Genomic DNA, 21,380 nt, shown 5'->3' with positions numbered 1-21,380 from the left:
ATATGACAGAAATTAAATACAAAGGCATCCCACAAAAACGCATACCATGTAGTATATGTTTTTATAATGTTTTTATAAAGGTAGTCAAAGGAAAACTTATACAACTATATGTAATACAGTTGCATATGTCAGAGGCATCCTTCAGAGGAATAGGGCAGGAGAATTTTTTTTCATCTACGTTCAACATACACTGCACTGTTAGCGCCTAAGTGTCCAATAAAATGTGCTCTTATGCTGTTTAAAATGTTCGGCTCGATTTGTAAGACCAAATCAACCTACTTCTACATTATATTTTACACACTACTGCTGGAGAAATTGTACACATATGTATTGCATGCTGCACAGGAACACTAATACGTAGCTATTAGCAGATAATGTATCTTTTTAGCTATGGCTCAACAAGGACGTCTGTCAACGCCCTTGTTCATTTGAAGAAGCCTTTTGATTTATAAGTAACTCCAATACACCTGTAACTATCTAATCCTGTAATTATTTATTTTGAAGCAGATGCTCACATCAATTTGGCAAAATCGAGAAAAAGGTAGGCATGGATATAAAGCCTGTGTAGCCTGTTCTGCTGCACAGGGGCCCAAGGGAGGGTGGGACGCAGGAGTTTTAAAATAAGTATTATGCCTCCCCCTGCTTACACTCTGCAGGGGTCTCCTATATTACACAGACACTTTATCAACTCAGTCAGCCAATCACAAAGCCTCTATGATTCTCTGAGCTGCACTGTGATTGGCTGATAGCGGATAATGCAGTATGCGTGTCTGAGCAGTCTACATTTCCAGTTGGAGGAGCAAGATGAACTACACAGGGAATTAACCCCTTCACTATGCTACACTAGAGAACCAGTGATGTTATCATTAATCACTTAACTGCCTTAGACCACCAAGGATGAAACCAATAACCAATAATTATGTCCGATTGCATAAGTGTCGCTTACATGGGTGAGAAATGGCACCAAGATGCACTATGGAAAGAAGGCAAGCCAGCAAAGGCAATGTGATGCTCTGGGCAATGTTCTGCTGGGAAACCTTGGGTCCTGGCATTCATGTGGATATTACAGTACCACCTATCTAAACATTGTTCCAGACCAAGTACACCCCTCCATGGCAACAGTATACCCTAATAGCAGAGGCCTTTTTCAGAAGGATAATGCGCCCTGTCACACTGCTAGAATTGTTCAGAGATGTTTGGAGGACTTAGTCTCACAAATTACCCAGATCTAAATCCGATCGAGCATCTGTGAGATATGCTGGAAAAACAAGCCCAATTCATAGAGAACCCAACTCACAACTTAATTTAAACAGAACTTAAAGGATCAGCGGCTAACGTCTTGGTGTCAGATACCACAGGACACCTTCAGAGGTATTATGGAGTTCATATCTCAATGGGTCAGAGCTCTTTTGGCGGAACGAGGGGGCTTACACAAATTTAGGCAAGTATTTTTACCTCTTCCCGACATTTGATGTATGTGTATGTCATAGACGGGGGGGGTGGGGGGCTATGTTTGGAGCTCCATACACAGTGGGCTTAGAGATTACTCTGATCCTGAATGTTTATCCACTTACACACCATGTTCAATACCGTCCGCGGCATCTAAGTCGTTAGGCAGAGTGGGGCCCCTCGGTCATCCCATCGGCCCACCTGCAATACGATTGCGGTGTGTCGTAGGGTTGTCATGGAAGCCAATGGGCCTAATGACTGCACCAAGTCCTCCAGAGACAGGGCTTAATAGGAGAATGCTAAATTCATTGTATTAACAACATAAGTATTGCAGTGTATTGTACATGTGATTAAATGAACGCATGTTCAAGGCCACTAGTTGGAGAATTTTTTTTAAAAAAAAAAGCTTAACAAATCATCTCGCAGTAAAAAAAAACAAAAAAAAAAAACATGATTGGCGTCGCCACATTCGTGACACTCCGAATTGTTAAAATATAATGTTATTAACGATATCCCACACAGTAATGGCGTAAAGAAAAAAAAGAAAGAATTGCTGTTTTTTGATAACTTCGCCTCCCTAAAAAATTAAATAAAAAGTTATAAAATAAGGAAAATGCACCCCAAAATTCTAAAAAAAAAAAATGTCCTCACTCAAATCTATGAACTGAAAAATAAAAAACATTTTTTTAACAAAGTGTTTTTTTTCTGCAAAGTAGTAAAACATAAAAAAACCGGTATGAATTTGGTATCACAGTAACCCTACTGACCCTCAAAATAAAGCTAACATGGCATTTTTACCATATGGTAAATGTCATAATATCAAAACACCCCCCAAATTTTTTTTTTCTCCCCCTTTTAACCCACAACAAGTTTTTCAGTACATCATATGGTACATAAAACGGCACCATTTAAAAATACAACTCATACTGCAATATACAAGCCCTCATATGGCTATGTTGACGGAAAAATAAAAAAGCTATGGCTCTTCAAAGCCTGGGATAAAAAAGAATGAAAAAGGAAAACTGGCTGTGGTGGAAAGGGGTTAATGTTATGGCTAAATGATGTATATGTGCCAGAATATGGAAATACACAAGAGCTCCCGGCACAATAAATAGTTAATAAATTATTTTCGAGAATAGCACATCATAAATTATTTAATTTTAGTATAATTGAACGGTAGGAAAGTGTTACTTAATAAAGAATAACCTGGTGTTTAGTCCCCACTGCAAATTACACTAAACAATAATTACAACTGCATTAAAACTAATGCTGGGGGAAATAACTGACTGCGGCTCGTAATTGACTTTGTAGTGGCACATTTATATAACATAATGTGACAGAACCTTCTCTCTCTTCCTCTAAGGCCTCATTTACACGAGCGTGTGCGTTTTGCGCGCGCAAAAAACGCTGCGTTTTGCGCGCGCAAAAGGCACTTGGCAGCTCCGTGTGTCATCCGTGTATGATGCGCGGCTGCGTGATTTTCGCGCAGCCGCCATCATAGAGATGAGGCTAGTCGACGCCCGTCACTGTCCAAGGTGCTGAAAGAGCTAACTGATCGGCAGTAACTCTTTCAGCACCCTCGACAGTGAATGCCGAACACAATATACACCAACCTGTGAATAAAAAAAGACTTTCATACTTACCAAGAACTTCCTGCTTCCCCCAGTCCGGGCTCCCGGCCGTTGCCTTGGTGACGCGTCCCTCTCTTGTCATCCGGCCCCACCTCCCAGGATGACGCCGCAGTCCATGAGACCGCTGCAGCCTGTGATTGGCTGCAGCCTGTGCTTGGCCTGTGATTGGCTGCAGCTGTCACTTTGACTGAACTGTCATCCCGGGAGGTCGGACCGGAGTTATCGGTAAGTCAGAACGTCTTTTTTTTTTTACAGGTTCATGGATTTTCGGAGCGGAAGTCACTGTCCATGGTGCTGAACCAGTTTAACGCTTTCAGCACTGTGGACAGTGACTGTCTCCTGACGTCGCGTACCCGAACATTTTTTACCGGTTTCGGTCAAAACGAGTTTGGCCGAACCCGGTGAAGTTCGGTGCGCTCATCTCGAATTTGACACTCCGTTTGGATGTTTGTAAACAGAAAAGCACGTGGTGCTTTTCTGTTTACATTCAGGAGTTTGACAGCTCTTGCGCGAATCACGCAGTTCGCACGGAAGTGCTTCCGTGCGGCATGCGTGGTTTTCACGCACCCATTGACTTCAATGGGTGCGTGAGTGCGCGAAAAACGCACGATTATAGAACATGTCGTGAGTTTTTTTCTGCGCACACGCGCTGAGCGCAATTCACGCATCGTCTAAACTGCCCCATTGACTAATATAGGTGCGTACGACATGCGTGCAAAGCACGCGCGTCGCACGCGCGTATAATACGTTCGTGTAAATGAGGCCTTACTCTTTATTGCACGCTTTTATTATTTACTTTTAGTCATAAACCATCACCAACGAACGATTTTCTTTTCTTGATCACAAACTTCTAAACTAAACTAAGTAGAACTTTTTTTTTTATAAATCAATGTTAATTATTCTAACCTCTGAAGGACAGGCCATTTTTTTATTTTTTTCATCGACCAATTTCAAGACCCATAATTTTTTATTTTCCCGTCAATATAGCTGTGTGATTGTTTATTTATTGCGGGACAAAAGATAGTTTTTATTGGCACCATTTTGGTGTACATGTAATTTATTAAACTTTTATTTAAAAAAAAAATTGAAGGGGAATAAGGAAGAAAATCAGCTAATCCGTTTGTTTTTTTTTGTTGTTTTTATAGCACCATGCGGTATAAATAATATGTTAACTTATTTTTATGGGTCAATAAGATTGCAGTGATGCCAAATATTTATTTAGTTATATTTTAATTTGAAGCTGTGATTTTCTGATCGCTTATATAATGTTTTGGAATACTGAGTATTCCAAAGCATTATTGTCTGTCAGTGTACCTATGGAACCTATGGAAAACCTGGTTTCTCTGATACTGACAGTTACAGCGGGAACAAGGCAATTCATGACAATCGGTTACACCAAGGAGTTAAAGCAGATTTACATAAACCAGAAGTACTAGAGGTTCTATATTAAAATTATTTTAGAACAGTCATAGTTAGGCCTCCGTCAACCCCTACAGTAACCCCCCTGCATCTACACTCCTGCTTTTTAGTATTTTCAAATTAATTTGAAAAAATATATATATATTATAGTTTCTTATGTTATCTGTGTTGAGTTATAAGTAGTTAAAGTTACAGGCCTCCTGTGAGAAGAGCATCTCTTCATTCAGTTCTATGACAAAATGCCCTGCTTGCGTAAACTGTCATCTGTGTTCATGGCAACTACAGACAAGAGAATAAGCAAAAGTCTTGATGTGTAAATTGGGCGCCTTTACTGTTACAGAGCACTAAAATAAAACAATGGAGACTGAAATAAAGACCCTTGTTGAAGCAATGCAACTTTTATTGTCATATAGAGGGGGGAAAAGCTCTTTAATAGGAAAGTCAGCATCAGTGAAATGCTGGCACAGCAAATGTTTACAGATTTGCTGATTTCTAATGACAACCAATCTAGCAATCAACCTAGTTTTCATTTTTTCATTCCAGTCTTCCATCCAGGTAAGGCAATGAAAGAATAATCTCATTTGTTACTACCAGGCCCAGTGTCCCGATTACATTTTGGAGGGTTGCGAATAGATTGAATTTGGACATGAACAGTCTGGACTTCACAATATATTTATGATTTTTAATACATATCTACTAGTTTATAAATAATCAGTGTTTCAAAAAAAAGCTTGCTCACTTGGTGCAAGTGTACATTTTAGAGGTACATAAAGAAAAGGAACAAAACTAATGTAAATTATGTATATTTACAGTGCCAGAAAGATGAAAGGACAATTTTACGTCTATATACAAGGTACAGTATATCATAACATCATATCATGCAGAAGCTTACAAGGCAGTTCACAACATGTTCCCTTTATATATCTCTGTCCTAATCCCCACACTCATAATCTTCAGTATTAAGACCTTCTTTGCTCTCCTCTGGTCTGCTCCTCACATAATGATTTCCAATATTTCTCCAGTGTATACCACATACCATGGAGCTCACTACCCCAACAGACACTCTTCCACCATTTAACTTTTCAAAAGCAACCAGAAAAGACACCTCTCAAGAAAAGCTTACCATAATAGGAAAATCACCATCATCTAAAGAATAGTGCAGCAATTGTTCACAGATTTGCTCATCTCTATTGACAACCAATCAATCAACTAGCCTAGCTTGCATTCTTCCATGATTATTGCATGTACATTAAATGGAATAAAACTGGCATAATAGGTCAAGACAGGGGCGTAACTAGGAAAGACTGGGCCCCATAGCAAACTTTTGACTGGGCCCCCCCCTCCCCTGGGTGTCACACAACCCCCCCTTGTAGATTGTGCCTTTTTTACAGCCCCCCCTGTAGATAACGCCATACATCCCCCTGTAGATAACGACATGCAGTCCCCCCTGTAGATAACGCCATACAGCCCCCTCTGTAGATAACCCCATACATCCCCCTCTGTAGATAACGCCATACATCCCCCTCTGTAGATAGCGCCATACATCCCCCTCTGTAGATAGCGCCATACAGCCCCCCTGTAGATAACGCCATACAGCCCCCTGTAGATAACGCTATACAGCCCCCTCTGTAGATAACGCCATACATCCCCCTCTGTAGATAAAGCCATACATCCCCCTCTGTAGATAGCGCCATACATCCCCCTCTGTAGATAGCGCCATACATCCCCCTGTAGATAACGCCATACAGCCCCCTTTGTAGATAGTGTCATACATCCCCCTGTAGATAATGCCATACAGCCCCCTTTGTAGACACCACTGAACACTACAGCAGAGCAGGGAGGTATCTCCCCGCTCTGCCATTAAACAAAAGACATGTATCCCCTATCCACAGGACAGGGGATACCTGTGGATAGGGGATACAAGTCTTTTGTAGGACACACTGTAGGTCGCATTTTTTTGGGAGGGGGGCGCTGTATGGCGTTCCCTACAGGGGGGGGCTGTATGGCGTTATCTACAGAGGGGGCTGTATGGCGCTATCTACAAAGGGGGCTGTATGGCGTTATCAACAAAGGGGGCTGTATGGCGTTATCAACAAAGGGGGCTGTATGGCGTTATCTACGGGGGGCTGTATGGCGTTATCTACAGAGGGGGCTGTATGGCGTTATCTACAGGGGGGGTCTGTATGGCGTTCTCTACAGTGGGGGATCTGTATGGCGTTCTCTACAGGGGGGGCTGTATGTACATATACATACAGCGCCCCCCCTCCCAAAAAAATGTGACCTACAGTGTGTCCTACAAAAGACTTGTATCCCCTATCCACAGGTATCCCCTGTCCTGTGGATAGGGGATACATGTCTTTTGTTTAATGGCAGAGCGGGGAGATACCTCCCTGCTCTGCTGTAGTGTTCAGTGGTGTCGCGCTGTAGCAACCGTAGCGGCTGCTAGCGGAGCCTCCGGCCATGGTGGGGGCCCATGCTGGCGGGCAACATGGCCCCCCCAATGCCGCGTGCCCCATAGCAGCCGCTACGGCTGCTATAGCGGTAGTTATGGCACTGGGTCAAGAGAAGAACCTGGGTATTCTGGTTACAAGTACTAAGCAGCAGTACTTAATGTCAAGCAGCAGCTGTAAAAGCAAATAAGATTAAAATAAGATAAAAAATGTATGCTGCCCTCAGACAGTAAAACATTCCTGTATCACCGTGGCATCACTAGAAGTCTGTGCGGGAGCAAAGATGACAGTAACAGGCTGCAAACTGCTCTTACTTGCAGTTCCCACTCCACAAAGACATGCTTTTCGTCCTGCTCCCTGAATTAAAGTGAGTGCTGCGCCTTGAATATTGAACTAAATCTTTGAGTCTGGTATCCTTTGAAAGCTAAGATTCTGGGCCAAGTTTTCAGCTCTAGCCCTTCTGTTCTGGTCAAAAAGTGTTTAAATCATAATGTATTAGATATGTCCTTGTTAGTGAATGGGTTTAACCCCCTGATATTTTGTAAGTACAGTGGCCTGGGAGTTAATGGTGCTATAAAAATTTTTTATAATAATAATCTTGTAATGTAACAGAGACCTAAAAATACAATAATCAAACACTGTCAGGAAAGATGAAGGTAAGTGTTTTCTTTGTTGACTACTACTAGAGAAAATGTATCTTGCAAGTCATATATTCCTATAAACTCTCCTTCTTTCCAGGAGACCGCTACCTAGCTGGTATATAAGGGTAACCCCTTGGGTAATGCCGTAAATAAAGCTGACAAGTGCCTTAAAAAGAGTCTTAATGTCCCTGTCCATATGTTTGCCGGTAGTGCGGGCAGTGAGCCCCGTGGCGATCAGCTGATCTTCACATGGGCCCCATTCTGAAAGGGGTTTTCTCTAGTGATACAACCCCTTTAACTTAGATGTATCATTGAGTTACCTGATCTTGTGAAATAGATTTTTGTAGGGCTTTAACAGTTGCTAATATAAATAAACACCAAGTGGAGAGGGTTAAATAATTGTTAGCACAACCCCCTTTCGAAAAATGTAAAATACTCTGTTCTATCCTTAGAGAGGTAACCTGAAGTACCTGGGCCCATATGCAAAATTTGTAATAGGAGGGCCCTCAACTATCATGTGTCCTTTATTGCACTGGACAGAGGGACCCTTTTCACCTCCTTAGGCTCAAGTGCCGAGGTTTGACGACAACCTTTGCACCACCTATCTTTACTCCCCTGTCTATCCTAATTTATAAATAGGATGTGAAGGAAGTAAGGGTGCAGTCACACACGTCAGATTTTGTTGCAGACATTTTCTACGACTAAAAATCAGTATTCTTCATCTGAATGGGGTTGTTTCTGCAGCAAGCAAAGGATTTCTGCAAGTTCAATTCAGATGAATGGAACTAATTTTCATTCGTAGAAAATTTGACCTGGAACCTGCATCACGTTCCGTCCGTAAAACCCAGCAGAATTTTTACTGCAGAAAGCAGCACTGAAAAAAAAAAAAAGGAGTCATTTATGCTTACCCACTCTTCTGTGCGTAGTCCAGCCTCCTAAGATGACATTGCAGGCCATGTGACTGCTCCGGACTGTGACTTGCTGCAGCGGTCGCATGGGATGAAACGTCATCTCAGGAGACCGGAGTGCAGGAAAAAGCAGGTAGTTGTGGGTAAGTATGATTTTTTTTTCTTCTGAATTGCTATTTTTGTGGCGGAATCGTCGCAATTCCACAGTCAAATGTCGCAACACTTGGCTTTCTGTTGCGGGTTTTGAATCCCCATTGAATTCAATGGGGGGAACCTGCAACAGAAAAACTATGAAAATGCAGCATAAATCGACATACTATGGATTTAAATTCTGCATCGCAGGTTAATTTATTAACGTTTACGCTTCAGGTTTTTTCCGCAGCATGGGCATAAGAGTTTCAAAATCTCATCCACTTTGCTGTTACTGTAAATGCTACGGAATTTCTGCACATAATTCAGTTGCGGAAATTCCACAGCGTTTATGCTACATGGGAAGCCAGCCTTAGAACTGTGTAGGCAAATAATACATGGGTCCTTTATGACCCACTCCTGGCTCTGGCTAAAAACATACTGCCTCAAAAACTGCATGTGTGAATAAAGAACAAACAGAAAAATAGTCAAATTAAATCATAGAGATTTATATTAAACAGTCAATGCTTTTTGGTGAAATGTCCTGCAATCACAGCCCATATGAAAGTCTGAGTTAGAACGTTGACTTCTATAAAAGATGTAACAGATAAGTGCAGTGTACTGCTCAGAGAGCTATAAAAACTAATGCTTTGTTATAGAAAATGTTTAAAACATGTTTTCTGTGTATTCACAATGTGCTATTCTGAAATTTTAAATTGTGCTGGAAATATGTTATACTTTAGAAAGATTTTTTTTTTACTGGGTTTTGCATAACCACATAAATGTGAACTATGAAAGTTCAGCAAGTGCAAAGAATCATGAATTCTTGCCATATACAGAAGAAAATGTACTGGAATACATCCATTTTTTTGTTAGCTCTAATGAAGGGTTTTAGAAGGTCATATGATGTCATTCTGTACAGTCAAAGGACATGTCACTGGCTTCTGCCACATTACTTGTAGATGTTTTCCCACTACAAACATTTGTGTCATAGCAATTTAAAATGTCATAAATGTCTTATGAGTGAGGGTATCACATGCATAGTCACCCTCTATTATTACGAATCAGAGATACAGAAACAGGCACTCACATGATTAGACATTTATAACACAGCCAGTATATGTGCCCTAAATGTTTTTTGTGGGAAAACCCCATTTAGCCAATGTTCACATCTGGATTTGAAGATTACCCCAAAATTTTTTGCATACAAGTGTAAGGGCACGTCCAAATGTGGCGGATTTGCTGTGGACAGGCCACAATGGAAATCAACAGCATACTTTTTTTTTCTTTGGTTTTAAATAGCTTTTTAATTAACTTAGTGCAGACATTGTGGAAAACAATAGTGCGTAAAATAGCTTGCGGTGCAAAATTTAAATTTTGACATTTGCTCAGTATGTTGCGGAGAAGCGGCACATTTTCACTGTGGCAAGTCCACTGCAAAATATGCCATGCCTGAATGAACCTTCAAATATGCACGTTCTACAGCAGATTTGTTGCATAATTGCCACAAATTTGCGTCATAATCCGCAGGCGAAAATTTCCGCTATTTATTAAACCAAAAAAGAATACCTATAAATTCAAGGTCATATATCAATGAGTATAGTTGCATATATGGGACCCCATGCATAGAAACACCAAAAAAGTTATCCCTACATGCTATAATAAGACCAAATCAATCGTATCTTAGAAAAATACAAAATAATTTTATTGAAAACAAACACAGTTGATCAAGACACTTTAAAAATTACCACCCATAAAAACAATGTACAACAGTACAAAGAGAATAGACAGTGTTGAATATAGGGCAGGGCAAACAATGGTAGTATAATGCATACTATATCATAGACTATAAAGTATGTATCATGAGTATAAATATACTGATAACAATCACCACAGCAAATGCCTATAATATGACCACAAAGAATGTAAGGTAACAGTCATGGAAAAGAAAAATCACTAAGACCTCAAGATACGCATACCAAAAACCCACCAGGAGCCATTCCACTGCCACAACACTGTCAGAACATGCATGCCTAGGAGCCCACTGTGCACACAGATCATAGACATTTGGGGTGAAATATCACCATATATATATATAAGATTATATGACCAAACATCATACCAAATTGAATAGATGGATCAAAATATGTAAATAAAGGAAAATAAATAAATAAAAATCAAAATAAAAGGATGTATAGAAATATATAAGTTAAGATGTGAAATAAGTGGTTTAAAAGTACGTACATGAAAAGCAGGTAAATGTATAAAAAAATATATATTTAAACAAATATATATAAAGATAAGTAATCATATATATTATAAACGTGCATAAATACTTATATGTGTATATGGCCATATGCATGCACACATAAAAAATAATAAAGTAATATTAAATAAGTGTGTGTAAACGGACCAAATAGGTCACAAAAAATGTGGAAGTATATAAAAAATAAGGTTAGGAGTGCAATTAAAGCACAATAGTGTAGCTTCAAAACAACAAAAATAATAAAAATAAAAAATGTGAAAAGACATATGGATAGAAAAAAGCATATGATAATAAAGAACGTGTTAGAACGAAACATCCATCAGTGTTATAATGCATCTATGAAATGCCAGAATATAAAGACAATCCACTGCAAAGGTAACTGTACCAGATCATGAGCAAAAATATCGCTATTACTACCTAATGTGATCATCACATAACCACAGAATCATGAAAAGAAAGGTTAGAACAACCAATCACTACATAACAAATGTTAGCAGATGATATTGACACTGGAACCTCATTTGTATCAGAGAATATAAGATAACTATCGTCGTGTGCCTCCAATGACACCATGCACCTCCATATAAACCTGCACCTCATGCGCCTCCAATATGACCGATACAGTCCACTCTGAAAAGACAAGCAAGCAGAAGTTAGATAATAAATCATCCCTACACACAAAAGGATAAAACATAACAGAGGTTGGCACCTACTAGAGATTCACATTATAAAAACGGAGCGAAACTGATCATTTCATTTAGCCCCTTAGGAAAAACGGTTTGTCATTTCACAATCCATTTACATTCACGTTGGGCAAGGATTCTCTGAACATTACCCCCTCTGTTTCCTAGAGAGATCTTATCAATTCCACTGAAGGTGAGAAGTCTCCAATTACCTTGATGGTGGTCACGAAAATGGCGAGGTATCGGTTTTAGTTTGCTTAACTTTTCAGGATCATCAGTTTTCATAGCACCCTTTATGTCCCTTATATGTTCAAGGATTCTCACACGAAGTTCTCTAGAAGTGAGACCCACATATATTAGTCGACATGGACAAATGGCATAGTAAACCACAGCAGTTGAACGACAAGTGATGTTATGACAGATCTTATATTCTCTTGACCCAGAAGAATCACTAAAATGTAGAGATCTAGTCATAAGGGATCATGCCCCGAAGTCACCACAGGGGTATGATCCCCACTTTGGTCCTCTGGAATTTAAATATAAATCCTGAGGTAGGAGCTACATAATTGCTCTTGACTAATATATCCCTTAGATTACGTGATCTACGTGAAGTCATAAGGGGATAATCTGATAGCACTACACTCAGGTCCATATCAGTGTGGAGAATTGGCCAGAACCTCTCAAAAATCGATTTAATTTCTCTCCATTGGGCATGATATCCAGTAATGAACCTTACCTCTTCATTGCTGTTCTTTTTCTTAGATTTGGGTATGAGTAGGTCGCTTTGTTGCGTATTTTTGGCTCTCATGTATCCTTGCTCAATATCCATAGATTTGTAACCTCTAGCACGAAACCTGTTTGAGAGGTCAGAGGCCTGATTCTCAAAGGCTGATTCTGTGGAGCATATCCGGCGTGCTCTTAAAAAATTGTCCCGTTGGAACTGCTCTCAGTGTCTGTGGGGGATGAGATGATTTAGCATAAAGGAAAGAATTGACTGATGTACTTTTCATGAAAATGTCAGTGACAATTGATCCATCTATGTCACTAGTGAGTCTGATGTCAAGAAACTCAACATCAGTGCGACTCATTTTAGAAGTCAAACGGATGTTGAGCTGGTTGACATTCAGATCCACAAGAAACCTGTCAAGCTTCTCTCTCTCACCATGCTAGAGAAATAGTATGTCATCGATGAAACGCATCCAAATCAGGACGCCTCCATCATCAGCATCAGGCAACTGAAGATTCTGCTCCCAATGGCCAAGAAAAAGGTTGGCATATGAGGGCGCACAAGTGGCCCCCATTGCCACACCCCTCTTTTGTAGAAAATATCGATCCTTAAAAAGAAATAGATTGTGATGTAAAACAAAATCCAGTAATACAATCAGCAGATCAATAAGATCGGGTTCCAAGTTGGTCCCATTTAAATAAAACCTAGCAGCTTCAATGCCATGTTTGTGTTCAATTGAGGTATAGAGTGACTCCACGTCACATGTCACAAAGAAGTCATCATGACCCATAAAAACCCCCTCTAACCTATTCAAGACATCCGTGGAATCACGAATATACGAAGGTAATTCGCACACAAGGGGTTTAAGATAATGGTCACTGAAGCGACAAACAGTTTCACACAAACTTCCATTGCCTGAAACTATCGGTCTTCCCGGAGGGTCCGTTAGATTTTTGTGGACCTTGGGGAGCAGATACAGGGTTGCTCAGATGGGTTTATCAACAATAAGACCATCAAGTGTGGTTTTAGGTATAATGTTGGATTCAAAAGCCTTCCATAAGATTTGGTCTAATTGGTTCTTAAAACTGCCAAGAGGGCATCCATCCAATTTTTGATAACATGACACATCATTGAGCTGTCTAAAGGCTTCTCTCTCGTATTTTTCAACAGGCCACAATACCACATTTCCACCTTTGTCAGCTGGCTTGATAACCACTGATTTCATTATTTTCAATTGTTCAAGGGCCTCACGTTGTGCCCCATTTAAATTGTCATTTGTACGATGTGAAGACAATTTACTCAATTCATTAGTAACCAGTCTCACAAAAGTGTCAACTGCAGGACACATTGACAAAGGAGGAAATGTGGTAGAGCGCCCCCCTAACTCCCAACGGAAATTTATGTTCAACAATTGGTTCTTGTTCTTTTAAAAGCTCATCAAGAGCCCTAAGGGTCAGTTGTTCATCCTTTCCTGTAAAAAGTTGCACATCATATCTAGAAAAGTGCTTTTTAAAAAGCAGTTTCCTAGCAAAGAGGTGTACATCCTTGACAGCCTCTAAAAAATCAAAGTTAGATACTGGAGAGAAGGTCAAGCCCATTCCCAATACTTCTAACTGTGCCTGCGTTAATATCTCATTGGACAAATTAATTACCTTTAGTTGATCTTTGCCTGTCTCTTCCTGAGGTTCATCCCTCCATCTAAAGGCTTGTTTCTTTTGCTTTTGCCCATTAGATGTCCTGTATCTTGCTCCAATCTTGGGTGTTTGCCTAAAAAACGACCAGTTGTTGGTCCTTCATTAGAGAATGACGATGTATAGCCTGATCTAGATCACCTAAAGACACGATCATTCTGGTAATCAGAGAGGTCACGCTGAAATTTCTTCATTTTAAATTGTTGGATCTCTTTTTCCCATTTGAGAAATTCACTATCTAATTCCTTTTCAAAGGCGAACATCTCTTCTGCCGTCATTTTCGCCATCAAATCTTGCTGTAGTGGTTCAATTTAACTCTCTAGTACTTCAAGGGTCTGTTTATTACATCCTATCAGTAACTCTAACATCGTTCTGGAGCAGATTTTACATGCATCTTCCCACCTCTGTCTGAATAGGTCGTCGTCAACGGGAAATGAAGGTGTCATTTTAATTCTCAATCCCCTAGGGATGATATCCTTACTGAGATAATGCTCCAAAGAAGCCTTGTTCCACCATGTTCTGGTCCGCTTTTCCAGTAAAAATTTGATGTGTAACTGAATATCTCTATTCAAAGGTACATAGGTGCCAACCTCTGAATGTATATCACTTTTAAAAACATCTGACAACTGAGTGACCCAATTTTGGTCACGACCACGATAATCCATACCAGGACCTGTATTCACCAAAGAAACAATAATTAAACCAAAAAAGAATACCTATAAATTCAACGTCATATATCAATGAGTATAGTTGCATATATGGTACCCCATGCATAGAAACACCAAAAAGTTATCCCTACATGCTATAATAAGACCAAATAAATCGTATCTTAGAAAAATACTAAATAACTTTATTGAAAACAAACAACACATTTGATCAAGACACTTTAAAAATTACCACCCATAAAAACAATGTACAACAGTACAAAGAGAATAGACAGTGTTGAATATAGGGCAGGGCAAACAATGGTAGTATAATGCATACTATATCATAGACTATAAAGTATGTATCATGAGTATAAATATACTGATAACAATCACCACAGCAAATGCCTATAGTATGACCACAAAGAATGTAAGGTAACAGTCATGGAAAATAAAAATCACTAAGACCTCAAGATACGCATACCAAAAACCCACCATGAGCCATTCCACTGCCACAACACTGTCAGAACACCCCAACGCGCGTTTCGCACCTGACTTCGTCAGGGGGTGCTGGAAGAGTGTGATCAGAGGATTTAAATAGGGGGTATACAGCTGAGCAGTGTACCACACTTACTTGTCCATAGGATGTTCAGCTGGCGCCTGCACGAGGAGAGGCGGCACCTCAATCACGCAGTACACAGCGTCCGGAAGTGAGCAGTGCGCATCTGCACAGAGCCCAAGTCCATGTTGCGCCGTGAACTACGTGATGAACGGCCCCCCGTCCCGCGCATGCGCACAACAAAATTTGCGCTATGTCTGAATGTGCCCTTAATCTCTCAAGAGACCTAGTCTGCAGCTTCTCCGACTTCCCTAATCATTACAACAAGGTATTAAAATAAGACATTGGCTATCTACAGTATTTATCTGTAGATTCTGATTGGGGGTAGAACCTGGACAAAACAAGTAACTTATCTGCATAGTCCATCAACTTTTAATGTTTTTAAAATGGTCACATACATTGCATATTTGTTAAAGGCACTAAAAACATATCTACTTTTTATGTGTCAGACAGGCCCTTGGGCCACCTCAGGCACCAAGAGCTAGGTATGACTGCCACCTCTGCATCTACTATAGCTATGCCTCTGTGTGTAAATGACTGCCGCTCTTTAGGTTGTAAAATATTAATGAGTGCACTATGGCTGGCACTCATGGAGGCACTGTGACATAGTATTTAAGGAGGGTATTATGGCAAGACACATCGACACCCTTGGCATGGTACTGCTATGTGAGGCTTGTCACTAATACTGTAATGGGGTTATTCGGGCTATAACTCTTTGAGGGCACTGTGGTTAGCACACTTATGGGGCATCTGCTAAAGCTCTTAGTGGGGCACTATTATGAAAGCACTCTGACTTGAACTGTGACTAACACTGCCTTTGGGCCCTATAGCTGTCTCTGTTATGGGGGAACTGTAACACACTCTATGGAGGACACACATAATAGGGTCAATGGGGGTAGGAGGTACAGTTTGCAAGGTTTGATGATCTACCAATGGTTGGGAAATATGTTTTTAGTTTACATAAGACATAGGCTATAAAACAGTATTACATCCCTGCTACAACTTTGCAGCTAAAATTTCCCATAAAAATGTGAATTTGATTTTACATATAATGCACATACATGCTGGCTCAATATAAATGGCTTTGTTTAATTCAAAAACATGTGTTTACAAATGTAATGTATTTTAGATAATTGCCATAAGAACAAAATGTTATATGTAGTAATCACTCATTGAAGACCTTGCATTGCTCAAATAATTGTTAATTTTTATTTGCTTAAACTCATTCACATTATTTTTTTAATATAGTTTTTGTTGTCTGGTTTAGATGATTAATTTTCAATTAAAATTGAATTGACAAAGAGGAATTCCACATTTATAACCGCCATTAGTTAGGCGGAATAGGGAGCCGTTACAAGCAGCATCTCTTTCTATGGAGGACCTAGCCAGTCCAAGTACTACATGCAAACAATTTCAATAGTCACCAGGTAATGCTTTATTTCCCCCCTTGGTGGCACTGGAGAGAAATTGAACACTTGCCAGATTCTCCAGCAGATCACAGCTGATTGCTGGGGGTCTTATCAGCGGAACAGTCTGTAATCAACTTCTTTTCATGGACCCTTCTAAATTAGGTGATTGTTCAAAGTAGACTAGACCTTTTAACTTTTTTTTATAACATCCATGTCAAAGAATATGGGGCTTTACGGGACTGTGAGAAGTGACTTTTATATATACAAATAATAATACGTTAACTAATATGCTAGAGGCTAATAAAAATGTAAAAAGACATGATAAGGGAAATATATTAACTAGTTTAAATTGACGTATTCTGACTCAGGATTATTATTTGAGATTAGCGATAAAATATCTGTGGACTCACTCTTATTTTTACATCTCCTGGGAAAGGGCAGAACATAATGAAAGCGATTGATCCACTAAGAACATCTTTAACAGGTGTCAAATTAAAGCATTTTGAAAAATCATCTTGCTTACAGCTTTTCCTATAGAATCACATATTTGATGAATCTTTCTGCCTCCGCTTTTATGATTCCTGTCATTTTGACCACTTGAAATCATAATTGAATTAAAGGTCAGGCTGTGGATTTAACAGCAATACTATGCTGTACAGGAAACCATAATTATGATGGCGTAAAATCTGTTGTCAGTTCACTGGATTTTTAAATCATTTAAATCACCTTTTTATTTCTAGCCTACTTATCGTGACAAAGATACCTGTCTTTGATGGAAAATTCCACCTTAAAACAAAAACAACTATTTGGATAATATGAATATACTCCTTTAGTACAGCATCAATGAAACAAGATGGATTGTGGATTATCGGATATTCTAGATTATAAAACATAGAAAAGTAAATAAAACTATCTTCCTGAAGTCGAACCTTTAGAAAGAAAGCCCAAAATAGAATGTTTACAAAAAAATGTGCTGCTGTCACCTATCAGAAGAATTTCATACTTGGTTATGTCTGCTTAGTCTTCTGCTTTTGGTTTTGTGAAATTCCACATGATTCGGAATTCAGGAAACAAGTGCCCGTTTTAACAGATTTTTTTCAAATAACAGTTGCTGAATGAAAAGATTTTTACTGTATATTATAAAGATATGATTTATTTAGCAATATGCAAAGTAGTATTATTAGTTTAGCAGTGCAACAACCACATGTTTATAGTTTGAGTTGTTGTATTCTGGTTTTAGCAAAGCATATTTATGCTGAAATAAAAGATATCTGTCCTCCTATTTGACGAAGAAGAACCCAACCCCGGCCGGGGAGGAGGGCTTTCATATAAATACTCCTTAAAATAGGCGAACATAGACTGAGTCTCTGGCAAGGAGAGAGGGTATACCCTTCCACGGGGAAGGGATGCATCAGGAACTAATTCAATAGGGCAGTCATACACCCGGTATGGTGGCAGAGTCTCCGCCTCCTTCTTGCTGAAACCATCCGCAAACTGTGAATAGTGAGAAGGCAATCCTACCAATGACTGAGACTGGGGAGGCTGAGCCGGATGGATCTGCCCCAGGCAGAGGTTGAGGCACTTGGAACCCCACTGGAGAACCTCTCCAGAATTACAATCCAGAACTGGGGCATGTAGTCGGAGCCAGGGCAAGCCCAGCAGCACAGGTTTGACGGCCTTGGACAGGACAAAAAATTAAATGAGCTCGGAATGAAGGGCTCCCACTTGGAGCTTCAGTACTTTGCTCACAGCTACAATCGGGTCTGGCAGAGGCAGTCCATTCACTGAGGCAATGATCAAAGGCCTTTCCAGGGGGGTTGTGGGCAACTGGAGAAGATCCACCAGGTCTCTCTGAATGAAGTAAGCTGCAGAGCCAGAGTCCAGATAGGCAAAGACCCGGTGCGTCTTTTCGCCAGATACTTTGGTCACAGGGATGGACAATTTAGAAGAAAGTCCCTCTTCATCCAGAGTGGTCTCTCCAACCAACCCTAGGCTCTGGGGTTTTTGGGGGCACAGATGCACAAGATGGCCTCTGAGGCCACAATACAGACAGAGTCTCGAGGTGCGTCTGCGTTGTCTATCCTGGGTAGACAGCTTGAGATGGTCCATCTTCAAAGACTTTGGAGGAACAGCTGATAAGGGCAGCAGGGGTTGTTGCAATGTAGGAGTCGGACTAGGGATTCCTCCCACTTGGAACCGTTCTCGGATCCTTATGTCAATCCGGGCGGCCAGAAGGGTGAGGTCATCCAGGGTAGATGACAGATCTCGGGTGGCAAGCTCGTCCTTAATCTCAGGGGACAGTCCCTGACAGAATGTAGCCACCAACGCCTCATTGCTCCAGAAACAACTCTCTCGCCAGGGTGCGGAAGTGAATGGCGAAGGTCCAGCAGGGAGGCAGCTGCCGACGAGACTCGTCCAGGCTCCTCAAACACTGTGCGAAATGTCCGCAGGAACCCCTGGAAGTCACGGATCTCTGGTCCTTGTCGTTCCCAGATAGGGTTCGCCCATGCTAGGGCCCTGACAGTGAGGAGAGAGACGATGAAAGCGACCCTTGCACTGTCCGTAGAAAGTGCTTTGGCATAACTGTTTCAGAAATCCCCTGCAGGTCCTCGTGTCTCTGTCACAGCGATTAGGTAGTGGCAGAGAAAATCAGGGGTAAGCACTGCCAGGAGGTGTAGTCGGAGGGTCCGTACTGCTAGGAGGCATAGTAGGAGGAACAGCAGAGGCCGTAGGAGCAGGTACTGGGGGAACTGCAGCTTGCATATCCAGCCAATGTGCAATAATATTCAACAACTGGAGGAGTTGGTCCTGTCTGGTCTAGCATATCTGCTCTCATCACTTGTGACGTTGTCATGGTCTTGGGTTGACCAGCGGGGTCCATGGCCTGAGCATACTGTCACGATGGGTGTATGGACCCACTGGGCCGTACCACCGTAGTGGGATAGCAGCTGGCCAAACAGGATACCTGTGCAAAGTCAATAGTTTGAATAAGGGTACCTGTGGCAATACAGACAGTAGCAATGGCAGGCTCGGATGGGACCTTGGCAGTAGGCAGACACCAGGCACGGTAAAATACAGCAGGCGTAGTATACGACACAACACGACTCTTACTCTCTATGGCACAGGAAAAAGGCAGCAGGGGATACAGGTAGCAGGAACGGGAACTGGAAAACTCGAAGGGACCATTTGAAAAGACTAACACGGGTAAACACAGCAACGCTCAGGCAATGAAGGAAGGGGCAGGGCCCTTCTTATAGTCCAGGGTGATCATGGGAGCAATCAGTCAATCTAAAACATGTGTGTGCTCTGGTCCGTTAAGGCCGGGAAAGAGGTCTAGCGCGCACCCTAGTGGTCACTGCAGGACAGGACGGCCGCATGTGCTGGCATCTCTGGGGAGGAAGACGTCTGCAGGATGAAAGGAGTCTGCGTTCTGCGACCGCGGACGTTACAGCAATGACTCATATTACTGTCATCCACTGAGTCATCAGTTACTCGCACCTATACCCCTCATGATTAGCTATGCTAGTGAGAGGGCTGTCTGCAAGACATTTTGAGCAAGCCCGCAGGGCCGCCTCCCGAGGTCTTGTGATCCACTGTCTTCTTATCTTCTCCTGATCCATAAAAGGGCGGCAGTCATTTTGAGCAAATAATGGGGGACAAATCCCAAAAGCTTCGGATTCGCTAAAATCAGAAAGCTTTTGGGAAATTAATTAATTTGATTTGTGTAGAATTGATTTGCTCATCTCTAATTGGAACCTTTAATTTTACTTCCAGAGTATTAAAATCTGTCCTGGTCATGTGAAGGAAACACAAATGCACACCACAATACATTACAGTACTGTTCTCAGAGTCGTGTCATGTAATGACCCATGTACCTATGTGATCATCCCATGACCAGGACAGATTTTCATCTGTTAATAAACTCATTTGCTCAATGCTTATATTATACCTGCCAATTTTGTTAGTCTATATAAATTCAATATTATTTGCTGACTGATTTCGTAATATATCTGTCATGCTGGGTTCGTGGACCCACTGGGCCCCTACCGCCTTGGCGGTATGGCAGCTGGCCAACAGGGCGCAGGTAACAGTATATAATTCGTAAAGGGTACCTGTGGCAGCTTGGACAGTAGCAAGGCAGGCACGGCTGGGACTAGGCAGCAGGCCGACGTCAGGCGTGGTGTAACAGGACAGGCGTGGTATGGAGCACAGCACGAATACAGCTCATCACAGCAGTTGACCATGGTAGAACAGGATACAGAATTCAGGTACAGGAAACACTGGGAACTGGAAGACACTAGGAGACCATTTGCATAGACAAACTTTGGGTATGACAACGACGCTCAGGCATGGGAGGAAGAGGCTGGGCCCTTCTTATAGCCCAGGGTGCTCTGGGAGCAATCAGCTCAATCTCCCACCTGCGTGTACTTTGGCTTCTTAAGTCTGGACTGAGCTCGCGAGCGCACCCTGGTGGTCACTGTGGAACAGGACGGCCGTATGTGCAGACATCTCTGAAGAGAAGGGCGTCGACTTTGATGGAAGGAGTTTGTGGTCAGCGACCACAGACGTTACAATATCCTTATAGATGTTACAGATTTCTTTTTTTATGCAGGGCTTACAATTCAATGCTTCTCAAAAACTATAAATTAAGTCTGCCTACAGCTGGCACTAGGGGGTGAAAACTGCATGTAGATTAATACAGCTGCTATTGAAC

The 21,380-nt window shown here is 41.2% G+C and overlaps 2 long non-coding RNA genes across 3 annotated transcripts in view; both read right to left on the bottom strand.

Moving 5' to 3' along the window:
- Positions 1-21,380, bottom strand: part of LOC142659605 (uncharacterized) — a 193,096-nt gene that overhangs the window by 120,932 nt on the left and 50,784 nt on the right. The window lies entirely within an intron of this gene.
- On the bottom strand, positions 11,303-14,387 carry LOC142658758 (uncharacterized). Its single transcript, XR_012850170.1, has 4 exons — positions 13,956-14,387; positions 12,313-12,529; positions 11,789-11,910; positions 11,303-11,523 (listed from the first exon to the last, which is right to left on the bottom strand). It is a non-coding gene; the product is annotated as an uncharacterized LOC142658758 (long non-coding RNA).

Source organism: Rhinoderma darwinii, chromosome 8 (assembly GCF_050947455.1).
Source record: "Rhinoderma darwinii isolate aRhiDar2 chromosome 8, aRhiDar2.hap1, whole genome shotgun sequence".
NCBI lineage: Eukaryota > Metazoa > Chordata > Amphibia > Anura > Rhinodermatidae > Rhinoderma > Rhinoderma darwinii.
Note: the sequence above shows the minus strand (reverse complement) of the source record. Positions and strands in the feature narration are given on the sequence as shown.